The sequence below is a fragment of the Bufo gargarizans genome, chromosome 1 (assembly GCF_014858855.1).
Source record: "Bufo gargarizans isolate SCDJY-AF-19 chromosome 1, ASM1485885v1, whole genome shotgun sequence".
Lineage (NCBI taxonomy): Eukaryota > Metazoa > Chordata > Amphibia > Anura > Bufonidae > Bufo > Bufo gargarizans.
This window is the reverse complement of record NC_058080.1, coordinates 318,518,803-318,536,135: the sequence shown is the minus strand read 5'-3', so window position 1 is coordinate 318,536,135 and position 17,333 is coordinate 318,518,803. Positions and strand designations below refer to the sequence as shown.

General features: G+C 43.9%; 1 protein-coding gene across 2 annotated transcripts in view; it reads left to right on the top strand.

Moving 5' to 3' along the window:
- Positions 1–17,333, top strand: part of PDE4C (phosphodiesterase 4C) — a 1,152,632-nt gene that overhangs the window by 155,861 nt on the left and 979,438 nt on the right. The window lies entirely within an intron of this gene.

Here is a 17,333-nt window from a genome sequence, read left to right as displayed (position 1 = left end):
GAGAGGGAGCCTCCTCCCTCTATTAACCCCATGGATGCCGCTGCCACGGCATCTATGGGGTTACAGCAGAGTATCAGCATAGAGCTGACACTCTGATGGCGAAGAGCTCAGGAATGGAGCCGCCGCCATCAAACACAGCAGGGGGGCAGACCGAGCGGGGGGCAGTGCTGAAAGGGGGGGGGAGGGTGTGACGCTTCCATTCCGCGGCCAGCAGGAGGAATGGAGGGGGCGGACTCAAGGAGGGGCACTGTCTGTGGACGCAAGATGGGGCACAGATGGGGGCCTGCACAGATCGGGGGGGGGCACGAGGACACTGATTTCAGGCTCTGATCTGCAGAGCGCAGATCAGAGCCTGAAACCGGCATTTTTTCACTGCCGCAATCCGATTGGTTAGTCTGTGCAGACTAACCAATCGGATCGATTGCCGGCAAGGGGCCACTCTGATTGGTCCCTTGCCGGCATTACTGCACTGTATTCTGTCCATGACAGCATACAGGGCAGGGGCAGAAGCTTTAATCCAAGCGCTTTGCAGCGCTTGGATTAAAGAGCTGCCAGAACGTTTATATACATGGTAGCTGCACGGGGTATGTGCAGCTATCATGTATATATACAGATTGCAGTCGGGAAGGGGTTAAGGACCACCTCGTACATGGTCATTTCACACCTCCAGCCAGGAGTGGCACTTGGCTTGATCGTAAGCCTATAGGTGTATTCAGATGTGGCGTCTGTAAGGCGCGTGACTTTATTTCGACGGCTAAAGTCATCACGTGCTCAGCGACAAATCAGACCTTTCAAATCTGACATTTCATAAACTGTAGGAGTAAAGGTGCGATCTTTATATGCCAGTGCACATGTCTAATGGACTACATTGGTAAAACGGTGAGAGAGGTGAGAGAATGAGGATCCTTGAACATGTCAATGATGTATTCAAAAAGAATGCTACATCGGTGGCAATGCATGTTAATGACCACCATGGGGGTGACCCGAGATGTTTAAAATTCTCTGTTTTGGAATTGGTGCCTCCATCTCCCCGTGGGGGTGACTGGGACAGGAAGATCCTTCAGAAGGAAAGTGAATGGATACATCGATTCCGGTCCCAGTCCCCCATTGGATTAATGAAAGATTGACCTTATCCTGCTTCCTCTGTTTAAATTCTTTCTTTATTCAAATTTTACAAGTTCAAAAAGTAATCCTTTTTTACAATGAACTTTTTTACAATGAACTGTTACTCCCTTTCTACCACCTCTGAGATGGCAACATGTGCCGTGTGCTGGTTGTCTTTGTCCGTCTTGACTTGGCCAACTGTAAAACTGAGTTTCCCGTGATTGGCCAAATGTGGGAAGCATCTTAAATAATAGAGTATCACTGACCATGAACAAAATCGGGTTCATTGCCTATGTGGACACCCCCTATAATCACGAGTGGGTGCCCATTGATAAGTTAATGATGACGGTTCCCTTTAATTACTAATTTCCGTTCTGTATACCCCTTGTCGGCCTGGCCGTTGGCGCTGAGGATGATGCCCCCCTATCCCTCTTTATGTGCTGCGCTGGGATCTCCTGTTATTCTGGCCCTGAATATACCCAGGTAACTCTGAGCGTCTAGTTCATTGCCATGGAGATGCCTCTGTGTACGGCTCATTGGCGACGCAAGCTAGAGGTCAGGTGACCGAATGTTTTGTGCGGCACTCTGCTCTCCACTTGCCGTAGGCAGGTGGCTTGGTGTGCGCTCCTAGAGGTGTAATTCAGGGCGCCTCAACCACGCACTTCATCTATTTGTAACAGAGCCTCCGAATCGTGTGATCGGAAGCGTGTAAGAAGCACCATGCGTTCCAACCACCGGAAGAGAGGAGGGGATGCGTTCCACAGGTCAGTCTGTGTGACCGGAAGTATGTCGCAGGTACTATGCGCTCCAGTCACCAGAAGCTGGGAATCCAGGATGCGTTCCAAGGGTTAGTCTGCGCTTTACATGTGGATCGCTCATTTATAATGACCCGGTGCAAAATCGGAAGTGAGGTCTTGAACTGAGCGACATGGTAATTGGCAGAGGGGTATTTAAATGAGGGAGTGGGACCATTATGGTATCTGACCTTTGGAAGAGCCGGTATGGTCTACCCAACAGCCTGACAACTAACTGTAAGTAGGGACACAGTTCCCCTGCTCTGTCTGCCATTATGACTAGACTTGCGGGTGACATTGATCGTGTCCTTATTGTAATTTAGGATATCTATTGTGGTTGTTGCCACCTGCTACTCAGCTGGATACTCCCGATCTTTGTTGCGACTGAGTTTTTTTGTGTGATCTGGGTGGCTAGTGGTAGAGGTCACTATCTAGTATTTTTACTATCGTTACTCTGTGTCTCTCCTGCACAGATGCGTCTTTGAAAATGTGAATGTATGGAGCAACCACCTCCCTCCGCTATGGTCGCTGTATAGTCCAACTGAATCTGCCCTCCTTCTCTCATCAAGTGATGGTCCCTTCGTAATTAAGATTAATACATAATATGGACACCGATTCATCAATATTGGTGGTCCTCACCCATATGACGGCTATCACTTTATAGCATGGGTATCCGTTATTCGTGATATCAGTTACTTTATCTTACCTACCCTCTGATGATCCTACACAGTGGGGGAAACACGTTGGGGTTCTTTTTGTGCTATATGTTTGGGGTGTTTTATATACCTCAGTGTACTTTGTACCTATGATTGTAACCTGCATCAGTAGGGCTGTATACAAAGTCCATCTACTTACCCTATGTCTATAGGGGAGTTTATGTGTTCAGTATTTTGTGTGTATTTTGTCTTCTACTGCTAGGCATCTATCCTACCCTCCATCACTATCTTGCTAGTAGGGTTGAATTAGGTGTTTTTTTAGCCCAGGTTTGAGGACAGGGAGTCCCCACCATCAGGGGCCCTCCCTGGGCTGAGCATGAGACTAGGGTGAGACTATAGGGACAGCTTCCCCACCCGCCAGTATTTTTTGCCTACGGTAGATCTACTTTAGTAATATGTGTTCAGTATGTCATACTTTTAAGTATAATAATTAAAGAGTATCATTTTAGAGGGTTCTCAAAACCAATACCTTTTAAGGTACATATTGATTCTCTAATTGCTTCTATGGTGGTAAAACGTGCAGGCTTTAATAAAACAGTTTGCAAAAGGAGCAAGAAGACTATGTTCCGCCCTTCACTCTATTGTTCCTCTGGGACTTAAACCTCATATTGCCAGTTCTCATAGTTTCTCCACTTTTACCCATATCATACATTTCCCTTAAGCTGCTCATTTACAAGACTACTTTTCTGTTAGCAACTACTACAGCCAGAAGATTGTGCAAGTTTCAAGCCTTCTCCTGTAGACCACTGTACCTTACTATCTTGGAGGACAGAATAATCTTAAATATTTTCCTGCTTTTCTACCTAAGGTGGTGTCCAAATGTCATTGTCAGCAGGAAGTTTTTCTCCCTTTTTTCTGCTCTGCCCCCACTTCTGAGCATGACCACAGATTCGATAACCTGGATGTTTGCAGATGTGATTTAACCTACCTGGAAACTACAGGGGCATTCAGGAAATCTGACCATCTTCTTTTCTAGTATAAGCGAAGGAATCAAAGAATAGTGGCCAACAAGGCCATGACTGCTGATTGGATGAGGCTGACCATATCTTTCTGCAACCAATTCTACGAGAGCCATTTCAACCTCTTGTGCTGAGTGCTTCTGCATCCATAGTGCAGCAACCTGAGTAGCCCATCTATAGTTTCAAGTGTTATAAACTGGATGTTCTTGCAAATCATGACTTATCTTTTGGCTGCAACATCCTGTCTGAGCTGTTCCCTCCCTAAGCTTATTTGATTTAGCAAGATTTTAAAAGCAGGCGAGGGTTTTACTAATTAGTTTTTTTATGTTACACTGTATTATTGCTATCAGATGTTGCAATTATGTGTGAACACAGCCTCTGAAGGGTACAATGACAGGGGGCAGTACAATCACCGCTCCCTGTCCTTGCACCCACTACTTACAAAGAAATGCACTTTGTGACAAAGTAATTCGTCATGAACCGAATTGTTTTGTAAAATTCGGCAAAGCAGACAATTAGAATTTTCCAATACTTCGCTTCTCTCTATTTGAGACTTATTTAAAAAGTCGATTTAGTAGGAGTAGCTTTTCTAGACAAAATTGCTAGGTTTAACCACCTCAGCCCCTCTAGCTTAAACACCCTTAATGACCAGACCACTTTTTACAATTCTGCACTACGCTACTTTCACCGTTTATTGCTTGGTCATGCAACTTACCACCCAAATGAATTTTACCTCATTTTCTTCTCACTAATGGAGCTTTCATTTGGTGGTATTTCATTGCTGCTGGCATTTTTACTTTTTTGTTATTAATTTGAAATGTAACGAAATTTTTGCAAAAAAATACATTTTTCACTTTCAGTTGTACATTCTTTTTTAAAAAAACAACGACATCCATATATAAATGTTTCGCTAAATGTATTGTTCTACATGTCTTTGATAAAAAAAAAGTTTGGGTAAAAAAAAATGGTTTGGGTAAAAGTTATAGCGTTTACAAACTATGGTACAAAAATGTGAATTTCCGCTTTTTGAAGCAGCTCTGACTTTCTGAGCACCTGTCATGTTTCCTGAGGTTCTACAATGCCCAGACAGTAGAAAACCCCCACAAACGACCCCATTTCGAAAAGTAGACACCCTAAGGTATTCGCTGATGGGCATAGTAAGTTCATAGAACTTTTTTTTTTTTGTCACAAGTTAGCGGAAAATGATGAATTTTTTATTTATTTTTTCTTACAAAGTCTCATATTCCACTAACTTGTGACAAAAAAATACAAATTTCCATGAACTCACTATGCCCATCATGAAATACCTTGGGGTGTCTTCTTTCCAAAATGGAGTCACTTGTGGGGTAGTTATACTGCCCTGGCATTTTTGGCGCCCAAATGCGTGCAAAGTAGTTTGAAATCAAAATCTGTAAAAAAATGGCCTGTGAAATCCGAAAGGTGCTCTTTGAAATGTGGGCCCCTTTGCCCACCTAGGCTGCAAAAAAGTGTCACACATGTGGTATCGCCGTACTCAGAAGAAGTAGGGCAATGTGTTTTGGGGTGTCATTTTACATATACCCATGCTGGGTGGGAAAAATATCTCAGCAAAAGACAACTTTTCCCATATTTTTTTTTATTATACAAAGTTGTCATTTGACCAAGATATTTCTCTCACCCAGCATGGTTATATGTAAAATGACACCCCAAAACACATTCCCCAACTTCTCCTGAGTACGGCGATACCAGATGTGTGACACTTTTTTGCAGCCTAGATGCGCAAAGGGGCCCAAATTCCTTTTAGGAGGCTATTTTTAGACATTTGGATCCCAGACTTCTTCTCACACTTTAGGGCCCCTAAAAAGCCAGGGCAGTATAAATACCCCACATGTGACTCCATTTTGGAAAGAAGACACCCCGAGGTATTCAATGAGGGGCATGGCGAGTTCATAGAAATTTTTTTTGTTTTTTATCACAGTCTCCTTTTCCGCTAACTTGAGACAAAAATGTCAATCTTTCATGGACTCAATATGCCCCTCAGCGAATACCTTGGGGTGTCTTCTTTCCAAAATGAGGTCATTTGTGGGGTGTTTGTACTGCCCTGGCATTTGAGGGTCTCCGCAATCATTACATGTATGGCTAGCATTAGGAATTTCTGCTATTCTCCTTGAGCATAAGGGTAATGAGATTTTTTTTTTTTTCCGTTCAGCCTCTGGGCTGAAAGAAAAAAATGAACGGCACAGATTTTTTCATTTGCATCGATCGAATCTCTGCCAACAAGAAAAAAAAAAAGGAGGGGAAAGGCGTCTGTCAGGACATAGGAGCTCCGCCCAACATCCATACCGACTTAGCTCATATGCCCTGGCAAACCCGATTTCTCCATTCACATCAATCGATGTGGATGAATAAATCATTGCCGGGATTTTTTTTTTTTTTTTTAAATATATATACAAAGTGTTTGCCAAAGCATATGAACACCGCCGTCTCCTCAGCTCATATGCCTCGGCAAACGTATCTTTTACTGCAGAGGAGAAATCTCGTCTTGCAGCGCCGCATACACCGAATTTTGTGTAATCTGACAGCAGCGCAATGCTTCTGTCAGAATGCACATCAGTGCTGCAGCTAGTCGATCGGTTGGTCCACCTGGAAGGTAAAAAAACTAAACAAAAAAGAAAAAAACAGGCCGCAACGCAATACATTTATTAACTTTATAATAACTTTTGAACAGAACATATAAACTTTATTTGTTTAACTTTTTGAACATAACGTTAACTTTTTTGCTTACTGGTGATTTTTATTTTATTTTATTTTTTTCCCTTTATAGGACAAACCTCTCCTTCCCCATGGGACAATGTGCAAAGCGCAAATCGCCCAAAGATGTGGCGAAGTACATTATGCACTTTGTCCCAGGTGAAAGGAGAGGTTTGCAGCAGCTCTGTGAGAATGGGCCCTAATAGCCCTGTGTACCTGTCCTAGCCCTGTGTACCTGTCCTGTGAGATGGGGTCCCTATGCTAAGTGTACCTGTGTGTGGTTCTTCCGGAAACACTCCCCTAAGCATAGGGCAGGGTGGTCAGGGCAGTCAGGACCTAAATAGCGGGTGTCACGCCTTATTCCACTCCTGCTACAGACACAACATCTTTTTCGGGGTGACTGTTGGGTTGAGGTACCAGCAACGACATTGGGGAAATGTCGCTCGTGTAGAAGGCTCACTATGATCTCTTCCTGAAATTTGAGGAAGGATCCTGTTCTCCCAGCCTTACTGTAGAGAACAAAACTATTATATGCAGCCAATTGAATTAAATATACAGACACCTTCTTATAAGAGCGTCTGGTGCGTCGGGAAACTAAATACGGAGCCAACATCTGGTCATTGAAGTCCACCCCTCCCATGAGCAAATTATAGTCGTGGACACAGAGGGGCTTTTCAATGGCACTGGTTGCTCGTTCAATTTGGTTTGTCGTGTCTGCGTGAATGGAGGAGAACATGTAAACGTCACGCTTGTCTCTCCATTTCACCGTGAGCAGTTCTTCATTACACAAGGCAGCCCTCTCCCCCCTTGCAAGACGGGTGGTAACGAGCCGTTGGGGGAAGCCCCTGCAGCTAGGTCGCGCGGTGCCACAGGAACAAATGCGTGAAGAGGGGCACATTTGTGTAGAAATTGTCCACTTAAAGATGGCACCCCTTGCCAAATAAGGGTGACACCAAGTCCCAGACTGTCTTCCCACTGCTGCCCAGGTAGTCAGGGCAACCGACCGGCTCCAGGGTCTGATCTTTACCCTCATTGATCCGAAATTTGTGGGTATAGCCTGTGGCCCTTTCACAGAGCTTATACAATTTGACCCCATACCAGGTGCGCTTGCTTGGGATGTATTGTTTGAAGCCAAGGTGCCCGGTAAAATGTATAAGGGAATCGTCTACGCAGATGTTTTGTTCAGGGGTATACAAATCTGCAAATTTGTTGTTGAAGTGGTCTATGAGGGGCCGAATTTTGTGGAGCCGGTCAAAAGCTGGGTGGCCTCTGGGACGGGAGGTGGTGTTGTCGCTAAAGTGCAGGAAACGCAGGATGGCCTCAAATCGTGCCCTGGACATGGCAGCAGAGAACATGGGCATGTGATGAATTGGGTTTGTGGACCAATATGACCGCAATTCATGCTTTTTGGTTAGACCCATGTTGAGGAGAAGGCCCAGAAATGTTTTTAATTCGGAAACTTTACGGGTTTCCACCGGAAAGGCTGGGCATAATAGCTTCCCGGGTTGGTGGCTATAAATTGAGTGGCATACCGATATGTTTCTGCCACGACTATGTCCAAGAGCTCCGCAGTCAAGAACAGCTAAAAAAATACCAGGGCCGAACCAATCTGAGCTGTCTCAATCCGAACTCCAGACTGGGCGGTGAAAGGGGGAACTACTGGTGCGGCTGAAGTTGGGGACTGCCAATCAGGGTTTGCCAGCACCTCAGGGACTCTAGGGGGTCTACGGGCCTGTCTGTGAGGTGGCTGCGATGGGGTAACTATTGCATGTGCCACCGTACCAGCTTCAACTGCACTTCTGGTGCTCGCCACGTCACCATGTTGTACGGTAGTGCTGGTACTAGGTCCAGGGTGGGCTGCGCTGCTGTTGTATGCCTCAACACGTAATCCGACAGCGCCAGCCCCACTCTGCTGCCCTTGAAGCGGATCCTGCGTAACCTGTGGTGTAGCAATACGGGGCCGGGTATGTCTGGTGCTATCAGGGACCTCAACCTCCTCGTCCGAACTTTGGGTCAGACTGCCACTGCTTTCTACAGGTTCATTATCTGACCCGCTAGATTCGTCAGATGAGGGTTCCCATTCCTCATCCGACTGGGTCAGAATCCTGTAGACCCCTTCAGAAGAATACTTCTTGTTTGACATTCGGACTACTAAATTTAGGGAATATTCCCTGAGACTACCCAAGAAAAAAGCAAGCCTGTCTTACAAATGGGAGGCTAGCGAAGTACCGGAGGCCGCTGGGATTGATAAAAAATAGCAAAACAGTTGTTGTTTTTTTATCGCGGCAGCGCTTGGAAAGTGATTGTGCAGTGATCAAAAAAAGAAATACATTTTTTGTCACTTTGGCGGAGGGGGGTGGGTGAACGCACGTGTGGGCGACCGATCAGGTCTGATCGGGCAAACACTGCGTTTTGGGTGGAGGGCGAGCTAAGGTGACACTAATACTATTATAGATCTGACTGTGATCAGTTTTGATCACTCACAGATACTATAAAAGTGCAAATGCTGATTAGCGATACGCTAATCAGCGAATCAGTGACTGCGGTGCGGTCAGTCAATACCAGTGAAAAAAAAGTGACAGTTTACGCTGATCACTTTTTTCCCTTTTACTAGGTGATTGACGGGGCGATCAAGGGGTTAATTGAGGTGATGGAGGCCGATCTGGGGGCTAAGTGAAGTGTTTGGTGTACTCACTGTGAACTGTGCTCCTCTGCTGAGACCAACCGACGAAAAGAATCAGCAGAGGAGCACAGCAGCCATTTAACACCTTATATTTATAAGTATAAGGTGTTAAATGGTCTGTGACTCGTTTTTTTAAAAAACATCAGCCTGCCAGCGATGATCATTGGCTGGCAGGCTGATGATGCAACCCCCCCTCGAACTTTTGCCAGCCCGCAGCCCTATGCAATCTGAAAGCACCATGTTATAGAGCAGAAGGAGCCGAGCAGATTGATATATATTTTTGTGGGAAAAGAGTCAGTAAAACCTGTAATTTATACATTCCTATCTTTGCTTCTCCCTCTTCCTGTGAACAGCTATTGGTACAGGGAGGAGGCGTTATCAGTGACTGACCGCTATCTCTCTATGCACACTGATACACACAATGCCATCAGTCACTGAAAAAACCTCCCTCCTGTACCGATAGCTCTTCAAAGGAAGTGGGAAAAGACAAGATATAAATGTATAAATTACAGGTTTTACTGAATCTTTCCCCACAAAACTATACAGGTGAAACTCCAAAAAGTGTGCAAAGTTTATTTATTTCAATAATCCAGCTTAAAAGGTGAAACTAACATATGAGATAGACTCATTACATGCAAAGCAAGATATTTCAAGCCTTTATTTGTTGTAATTTGGATGATTTCGGCTTACAGCTTATGAAACCCCAAAGTCCCAATCTCAGGTCCCCTTTGCTCAGGGGATATGGAGTAATTAGCTGACTAGAGTGTGACACTTTGAGCCTAGAATATTGAACCTTTTCACAAAATTCAAATTTTAAGCTGCATTAATGCAATTACTTTTAAGTTGCATTACTGAAATAAATGGACTTTTGCACGATATTCTAATTTTTTGAGTTTCACCTGTATATTAGTCGACTCTGTTCCTCCTGCTCTATAATGTGGTGCTTTCAGATTGCGTAGGATTTTGTGGTGACAGGTCATCTTTAAAGATAAGACTAATTTATCAAATAATGTGCAGTATTTTATAAATGTGGCATAAAGTACGCCAATGCAGACTCTATCAAAACTGACTTCAAATATTTTCCTCAAGATAAATTCTCCACGCAGTGTGCACTTATCCTTAAGGGCTTTTTACATAAGCCAATTATTATTTTAAAAAAAAATTCTTGCCAATGATTGCCCCAATTAAAAAGTCTGCAGAGGCTAGCATAAAAAGTTTCTTGTCTGCAGCACATCTCTCCACATAGACAGGGGATGTGCTTCCGACATAATGAAAAGGAATGGCTACGCAAATGATCAACCGTTTACGCAGCTGTTATTTTGGCCATTTATCTGCTGGTGTGAAGGTTCTTAACTAACTGCCAATTGACATGCTATATCTTTACTGTGCATAAATTGTCAGTATAAAAGGACAGTCAGTTCTTTTTCCAGAGTCACACAGCTACACATTTTCTTCTTTCAGTTTAGAAAAGCACTTATGCCTCTTGTAGCTTTTATTTCCATAACCCCAAGTGAACTTTGGCTTACTTTCAAGTTTTAAAGACATGGGATTGTTATCTAAAATATGTGACCTCTTCATTCTTTAGTCTAAATTAAAGGACATAGTTACATTTGCAATATTTTCTCAACCAGGAACTGAAAAAGTATATTGTGTGAAAAAAATAGGTGGAGAGTTTTCAATAATATAACTAATGGTTCATGCTGTGCTTCCATTTTTCATGCATGTAAACATTTGAATTGTTTCATCATTTAGGGCATACTCAAATAATAGCAGATAAAACCACACAAAAGCTGTGCCTATAGAAATGCATGTGATTTTACTGCGACTTGCAGTGCTTTTATGGTATGGTATGGTATTGGCCAAACATCACTATTAAATCTTGGATAGAAATCATTGCAAGGAACATCTTGCATTAAAGGGGTTATCCCATGAATAATGTAAATAAGGAAAATCAGACAACATATTGTACATGCATGTCACTATCTTTCTACTAACAAAGCTAGAAAGTTTTACTGGGCATTTTACTGCAAATTGCTGTGTTTTTGCCATGTGACTTTAGCCCACACTGCAAATACAGCAGAATCACATAAAATGTAAGGGCTTCACATTTACTAATGTGAGTGCACCTAGCTTTTTGCATAAGTTGTGCCAAAAGGAGGCTCTTTTCAGTGCATGTAAGTTTACAGAAACTAAAAAGGGGGCATGACTTTCTTGGTTATTGGGCATGGCCTAAGATGCAGCGTTTTGCAACAAATGCGTTTACCCATGATCCACATTTCTTATCCTTACTCACCCCCTGTGATAATTCTGGTGCTTGTCTAAGAACTTGCCATTTATAGGATTAGTAACTCTTGGTATTCATGATATACTGCGGTATTAGGAAACAGCGATGTGGCGATTATCGCCGTTACTGAAATACCGCAGTATTTTAACCACTTCAGCCCCGCTAGCTGAAACCCCCTTCATGACCAGAGCACTTTTTACACTTCGGCACTACACTACTTTCACCGTTTATCGCTCGGTCATGCAACTTACCACCCAAATGAATTTTACCTCCTTTTCTTCTCACTAATAGAGCTTTCATTTGGTGGTATTTTATTGCTGCTGACATTTTTACTTTTTTTGTTATTAATCGAAATGTAACGATTTTTTTGCAAAAAAATGTCATTTTTCACTTTCAGCTGTAAAATTTTGCAAAAAAAACAACATCCATATATAAATTTTTCGCTAAATTTATAGTTCTACATGTTATTGATAAAAAAAAAATGTTTGGGCAAAAAAAAAATGGTTTGGGTAAAAGTTATAGCGTTTACAAACTATGGTACAAAAATGTGAATTTCTGCTTTTTGAAGCAGCTCTGACTTTCTGAGCACCTGTCATGATTCCTGAGGTTCTACAATGCCCAGACAGTAGAAAAACCCAAAAATGACCCCATTTAGGAAAGTAGACACCCTAAGGTATTCGCTGATGGGCATAGTGAGTTCATAGAACTTTTTATTTTTTGTCACAAGTTAGCGGAAAATGATGATTTTTTTATTTTTCTTTTTTTCTTACAAAGTCTCATATTCCACTAACTTGCGACAAAAAATAAAATATTCTAGGAACTCGCCATGCCCCTCACGGAATACCTTGGGGTGTCTTCTTTCCAAAATGGGGTCACTTGTGGGGTAGTTATACTGCCCTGGCAATTTAGGGGCCCAAATGTGTTAGAAGAACTTTTGCAATCGAAATGTGTAAAAAATGACCGGTGAAATCCGAAAGGTGCACTTTGGAATATGTGCCCCTTTGCCCACCTTGGCTGCAAAAAAGTGTCACACATCTGGTATCGCCGTACTCAGGAGAAGTTGGGGAATGTGTTTTGGGGTGTCATTTTACATATACCCATGCTGGGTGAGAGAAATATCTTGGCAAAAGACAACTTTTCCAATTTTTTTATACAAAGTTGGCATTTGACCAAGATATTTTTCTCACCCAGCATGGGTATATGTAAAATGACACCCCAAAACACATTCCCCAACTTCTCCTGAGTACGGCGATACCAAATGTGTGACACTTTTTTGCAGCCAAGGTGGGCAAAGGGGCACATATTCCAAAGTGCACCTTTCGGATTTCACCGGTCATTTTTTACACATTTCGATTGCAAAAGTTCTTCTAACACATTTGGGCCCCTAAATTGCCAGGGCAGTATAACTACCCCACAAGTGACCCCATTTTGGAAAGAAGACACCCCAAGGTATTCCGTGAGGGGCACGGCGAGTTCCTAGAATATTTTATTTTTTGTCACAAGTTAGCGGAAAATGATGATTTTTCTTTTTTTTTCTCTTTTCCTTACAAAGTCTCATATTCCACTAACTTGCGACAAAAAATAAAAAATTCTAGGAACTCGCCATGCACCTCACAGAATACCTTGGAGTGTCTTCTTTCCAAAATGGGGTCACTTGTGGCGTAGTTATACTGCCCTGGCAATTTAGGGGCCCAAATGTGTAAGAAGTACCTTGCAATCAAAATGTGTAAAAAATGGCCTGTGAAATCCGAAAGGTGCACTTTGGAATATGTGCCCCTTTGCCCACCTTGGCTGCAAAAAAGTGTCACACATTTGGTATCGCCGTACTCAGGAGAAGTTGGGGAATGTGTTTTGGGGTGTCATTTTACATATACCCATGCTGGGTGAGAAAAATATCTTGGTCAAATGCCAACTTTGTATAAAAAAATTGGAAAAGTTGTCTTTTGCCAAGATATTTCTCTCACCCAGCATGGGTATATGTAAAATGACACCCCAAAACACATTCCCCAACTTCTCCTGAGTACGGCGATACCAAATGTGTGACACTTTTTTGCAGCCAAGGTGGGCAAAGGGGCACATATTCCAAAGTGCACCTTTCGGATTTCACAGGCCATTTTTTACACATTTTGATTGCAAGGTACTTCTTACACATTTGGGCCCCTAAATTGCCAGGGCAGTATAACTACGCCACAAGTGACCCCATTTTGGAAAGAAGACACTCCAAGGTATTCTGTGAGGTGCATGGCGAGTTCCTAGAATTTTTTATTTTTTGTCGCAAGTTAGTGGAATATGAGACTTTGTAAGGAAAAGAGAAAAAAAAAGAAAAATCATCATTTTCCGCTAACTTGTGACAAAAAATAAAATATTCTAGGAACTCGCCGTGCCCCTCACGGAATACCTTGGGGTGTCTTCTTTCCAAAATGGGGTCACTTGTGGCGTAGTTATACTGCCCTGGCAATTTAGGGGCCCAAATGTGTAAGAAGTACCTTGCAATCAAAATGTGTAAAAAATGGCCTGTGAAATCCGAAAGGTGCACTTTGGAATATGTGCCCCTTTGCCCACCTTGGCTGCAAAAAAGTGTCACACATTTGGTATCGCCGTACTCAGGAGAAGTTGGGGAATGTGTTTTGGGGTGTCATTTTACATATACCCATGCTGGGTGAGAGAAATATCTTGGCAAAAGACAACTTTTCCAATTTTTTTATACAAAGTTGGCATTTGACCAAGATATTTTTCTCACCCAGCATGGGTATATGTAAAATGACACCCCAAAACACATTCCCCAACTTCTCCTGAGTACGGCGATACCAGATGTGTGACACTTTTTTGCAGCCTAGATGCGCAAAGGGGCCCAAATTCCTTTTAGGAGGGCATTTTTAGACATTTGGATCCCAGACTTCTTCTCACACTTTCGGGCCCCTAAAAAGCCAGGGCAGTATAAATACCCCACATGTGACCCCACTTTGGAAAGAAGACACCCCAAGGTATTCAATGAGGGGCCTGGCGAGTTCCTAGAAATTATTTTTTTTTTTGCATAAGTTAGCGGATATTGATTTTTTGTTTTTGTTTTTTTCTCACAAAGTCTCAATTTCCGCTAACTTAGGACAAAAATTTCAATCTTTCATGGACTCGCCATGCCCCTCACGGAATACCTTGGGGTGTCTTCTTTCCGAAATGGGGTCACATGTGGGGTATTTATACTGCCCTGGCTTTTTAGGGGCCCTAAAGCGTGAGAAGAAGTCTGGAATATAAATGTCTAAAAATGTTTACGCATTTGGATTCCGTGAGGGGTATGGTGAGTTCATGTGAGATTTTATTTTTTGACACAAGTTAGTGGAATATGAGACTTAGTAAGAAAAAACAAAAACAAACAAAAAATTTCCGCTAACTTGTGCCAAAAAAATGTCTGAATGGAGCCTTACAGGGGGGGGGGTGATCAATGACAGGGGGGTGATCACCCATATAGACTCCCGGATCACCCCCCTGTCATTGATCACCCCCCTGGTAAGGCTCCATTCAGACGTCCGTATAATTTTTACGGATCCCTGGCTCGGATCCGCACACCCCATGCGGACGTCTGAATGGAGCCTGACAGGGGGGTGATCAATGACAGGAGGGTGATCACCCATATAGACTCCCTGATCACCCCCCTGTAAGGCTCCATTCAGACGTCCGTATGATTTTTACGGCTACATGGATCGGATCCGCAAAACACATGCGGACGTCTGAATGGAGCCTTACAGAGGGGTTATCAATGACAGGGGGTGATCAGGGTGATCACCCCCCTGTCACTGATCACCCCCCCTGTAAGGCTCCATTCAGACGTCCGTATGATTTTTACGGATCCATGGATACATGGATCGGATCCGCAAAACACATGCAGACGTCTGAATGGAGCCTTACAGGGGGGTGATCAATGACAGGGGGGTGATCAATGACAGGGGGTGATCAGGGAGTGTATATGGGTGATCACCCCCCTGTAAGGCTCCATTCAGACGTCCGCATGTGTTTTGCGGATCCGATCCATGTATTCGTGGATCCGTAAAAATCATACGGACGTCTGAACGGAGCCTAACAGGGGGGTGATCAATGATAAGGGGGTGATCAGGGAGTTTATATGGGGTGATCATGGGTGATCAGGGGTTCATAAAGGGTTAATAAGTGACGGGGGGGTGTAGTGTAGTGTAGTGTTTGGTGCGACTTTACTGACCTACCTGTGTCCTCTGGTGGTCGATCCTAACAAAAGGGACCACCAGAGGACCAGGTAGGAGGTATATTAGACGCTGTTATAAAAACAGCGTCTAATATACCTGTTAGGGGTTAAAAAATTCGGATCTCCAGCCTGCCAGCGAGCGATCGCCGCTGGCAGGCTGGAGATCCACTCGCTTACCTTCCGTTCCTGTGAGCGCGCGCGCCTGTGTGCGCGCGTTCACAGGAAATCCCGGCCCTCGCGAGATGACGCATATATGCGTGACTCTGCGCAGAGCTGCCACCTCCGGACCGCACATCTGCGTTAGGCGGTCCGGAGGTGGTTAATGACGTCATAGGGGCAGTCGCACTTGAGCGCTGACTGCCTCTAAAACGTCAGGCGCACATTACAGTGCAGTACAGCCGCCAGCCAGCACAGTGGAGAAGAGGAGAATCCTTCCCTCCCCACTGTGATGTTGCCATGCGCCACCTATAGGAATAGCAGTGAGGAGGAGGGAAGGGGCTGTGGCCACTGCGCCACCAATGAGAATAGCAGTGAGGAGGGGAGGGGCTATGGCAGCTGCACCACCAATGAATATAATTAACCTATTAATACAAATGGAGGCAGCGGGTGCTGGCTGTATTACATAGCCGACACCCAGCCTCAATGACAGAGCACGGCGATCCCGTGAGCCCCGTCGGCACCCGAGGAGTTAATTGACGCAATTTAGTGGAATACCTTTGATTGAGGACACCTCCATTTATATTAACGGGTTAATTATAATCATTGGTGGTGCAGCGCACCCCCCCCTCCCCACCCCAGTATTATCTTCATTGGTGGCAGTGGCCACAGGGTCCCCTCCCCTCTTCTTCAGTACATTCATTGGTGGCAGTGGCAGCTTCTGATCGGAGCCACAGCAGTGAAATTAAGGGGCTCTGATCGGTTACCATGGCAGCCAGGATGCTACTGAAGCCTTCCATGGCTGCCATGGCAAGCTCCCTGATGCTGTGTGCACAAAGCACAGGGCAGCAGGAACAGTGTCAAATCCTATTCACCTCAAAAGATCTGTATTAGGGTGAGGTGGCTAATAGTTATTAAAAAATAAAATAAAAATTTAAATATTAAAAGTTTAATTTCACATATAAAAATATATAAACAATAAAAAAAAAATATTAGGGGTCGCCACATCCGAAAAAGTCAGAACTATTAAAGTATTAAAAAATATCTCCAATTCGGTGAACGCCGTAACAGAAATAAAAAAAAAAACACGTGATTTGCCATTTTATAGTCAGCTTGTCCCCCCCCCAAAAAAAATAGGATAGGACTGTTCTATTATTGGCCGGACGTTCCATAAAATGCGGAATGCACCTGGCTTTTTTCCAGTTTTATTTTTCTTTCACGTGGTATTGAGCATCACAATACTTTTTTATGGGATCGAAATCTATTCAAAATTTTGTTATCGTGACAACCCTAGTCACGGGGGCATAACGTCCTCTCAGGTCCTTTTAGCTCACCAAGAGATAGCATCTAGCAGCTTTAAACCCCCGGAGCCAGAAGACCGCGCTGAATAACAGTGGCAGCCACACAGAGAGACCAGTGGTGGATAAGTAACTGCACTCCGGGAGCTTCTGCGCGGAGAGACCGGGGCTGAGGTAATAAATGCAGTCTATAGGGACTAAGACCCATATGGGAAGCATCGGTCCTTAGTAAATGAACCCCAATGTTTTATTTGACTGAAAGGCATGTTTATGTTGCCAGTGTTCCCTTTCTGACAATGTGCACCTATGAAGGGCACACTCTGAACAACCCACTTATCAGGGTTTTCCGCTACCACTTCCCATTTTCTATGGGAGCGCCGAAGATGGCTGATCGCT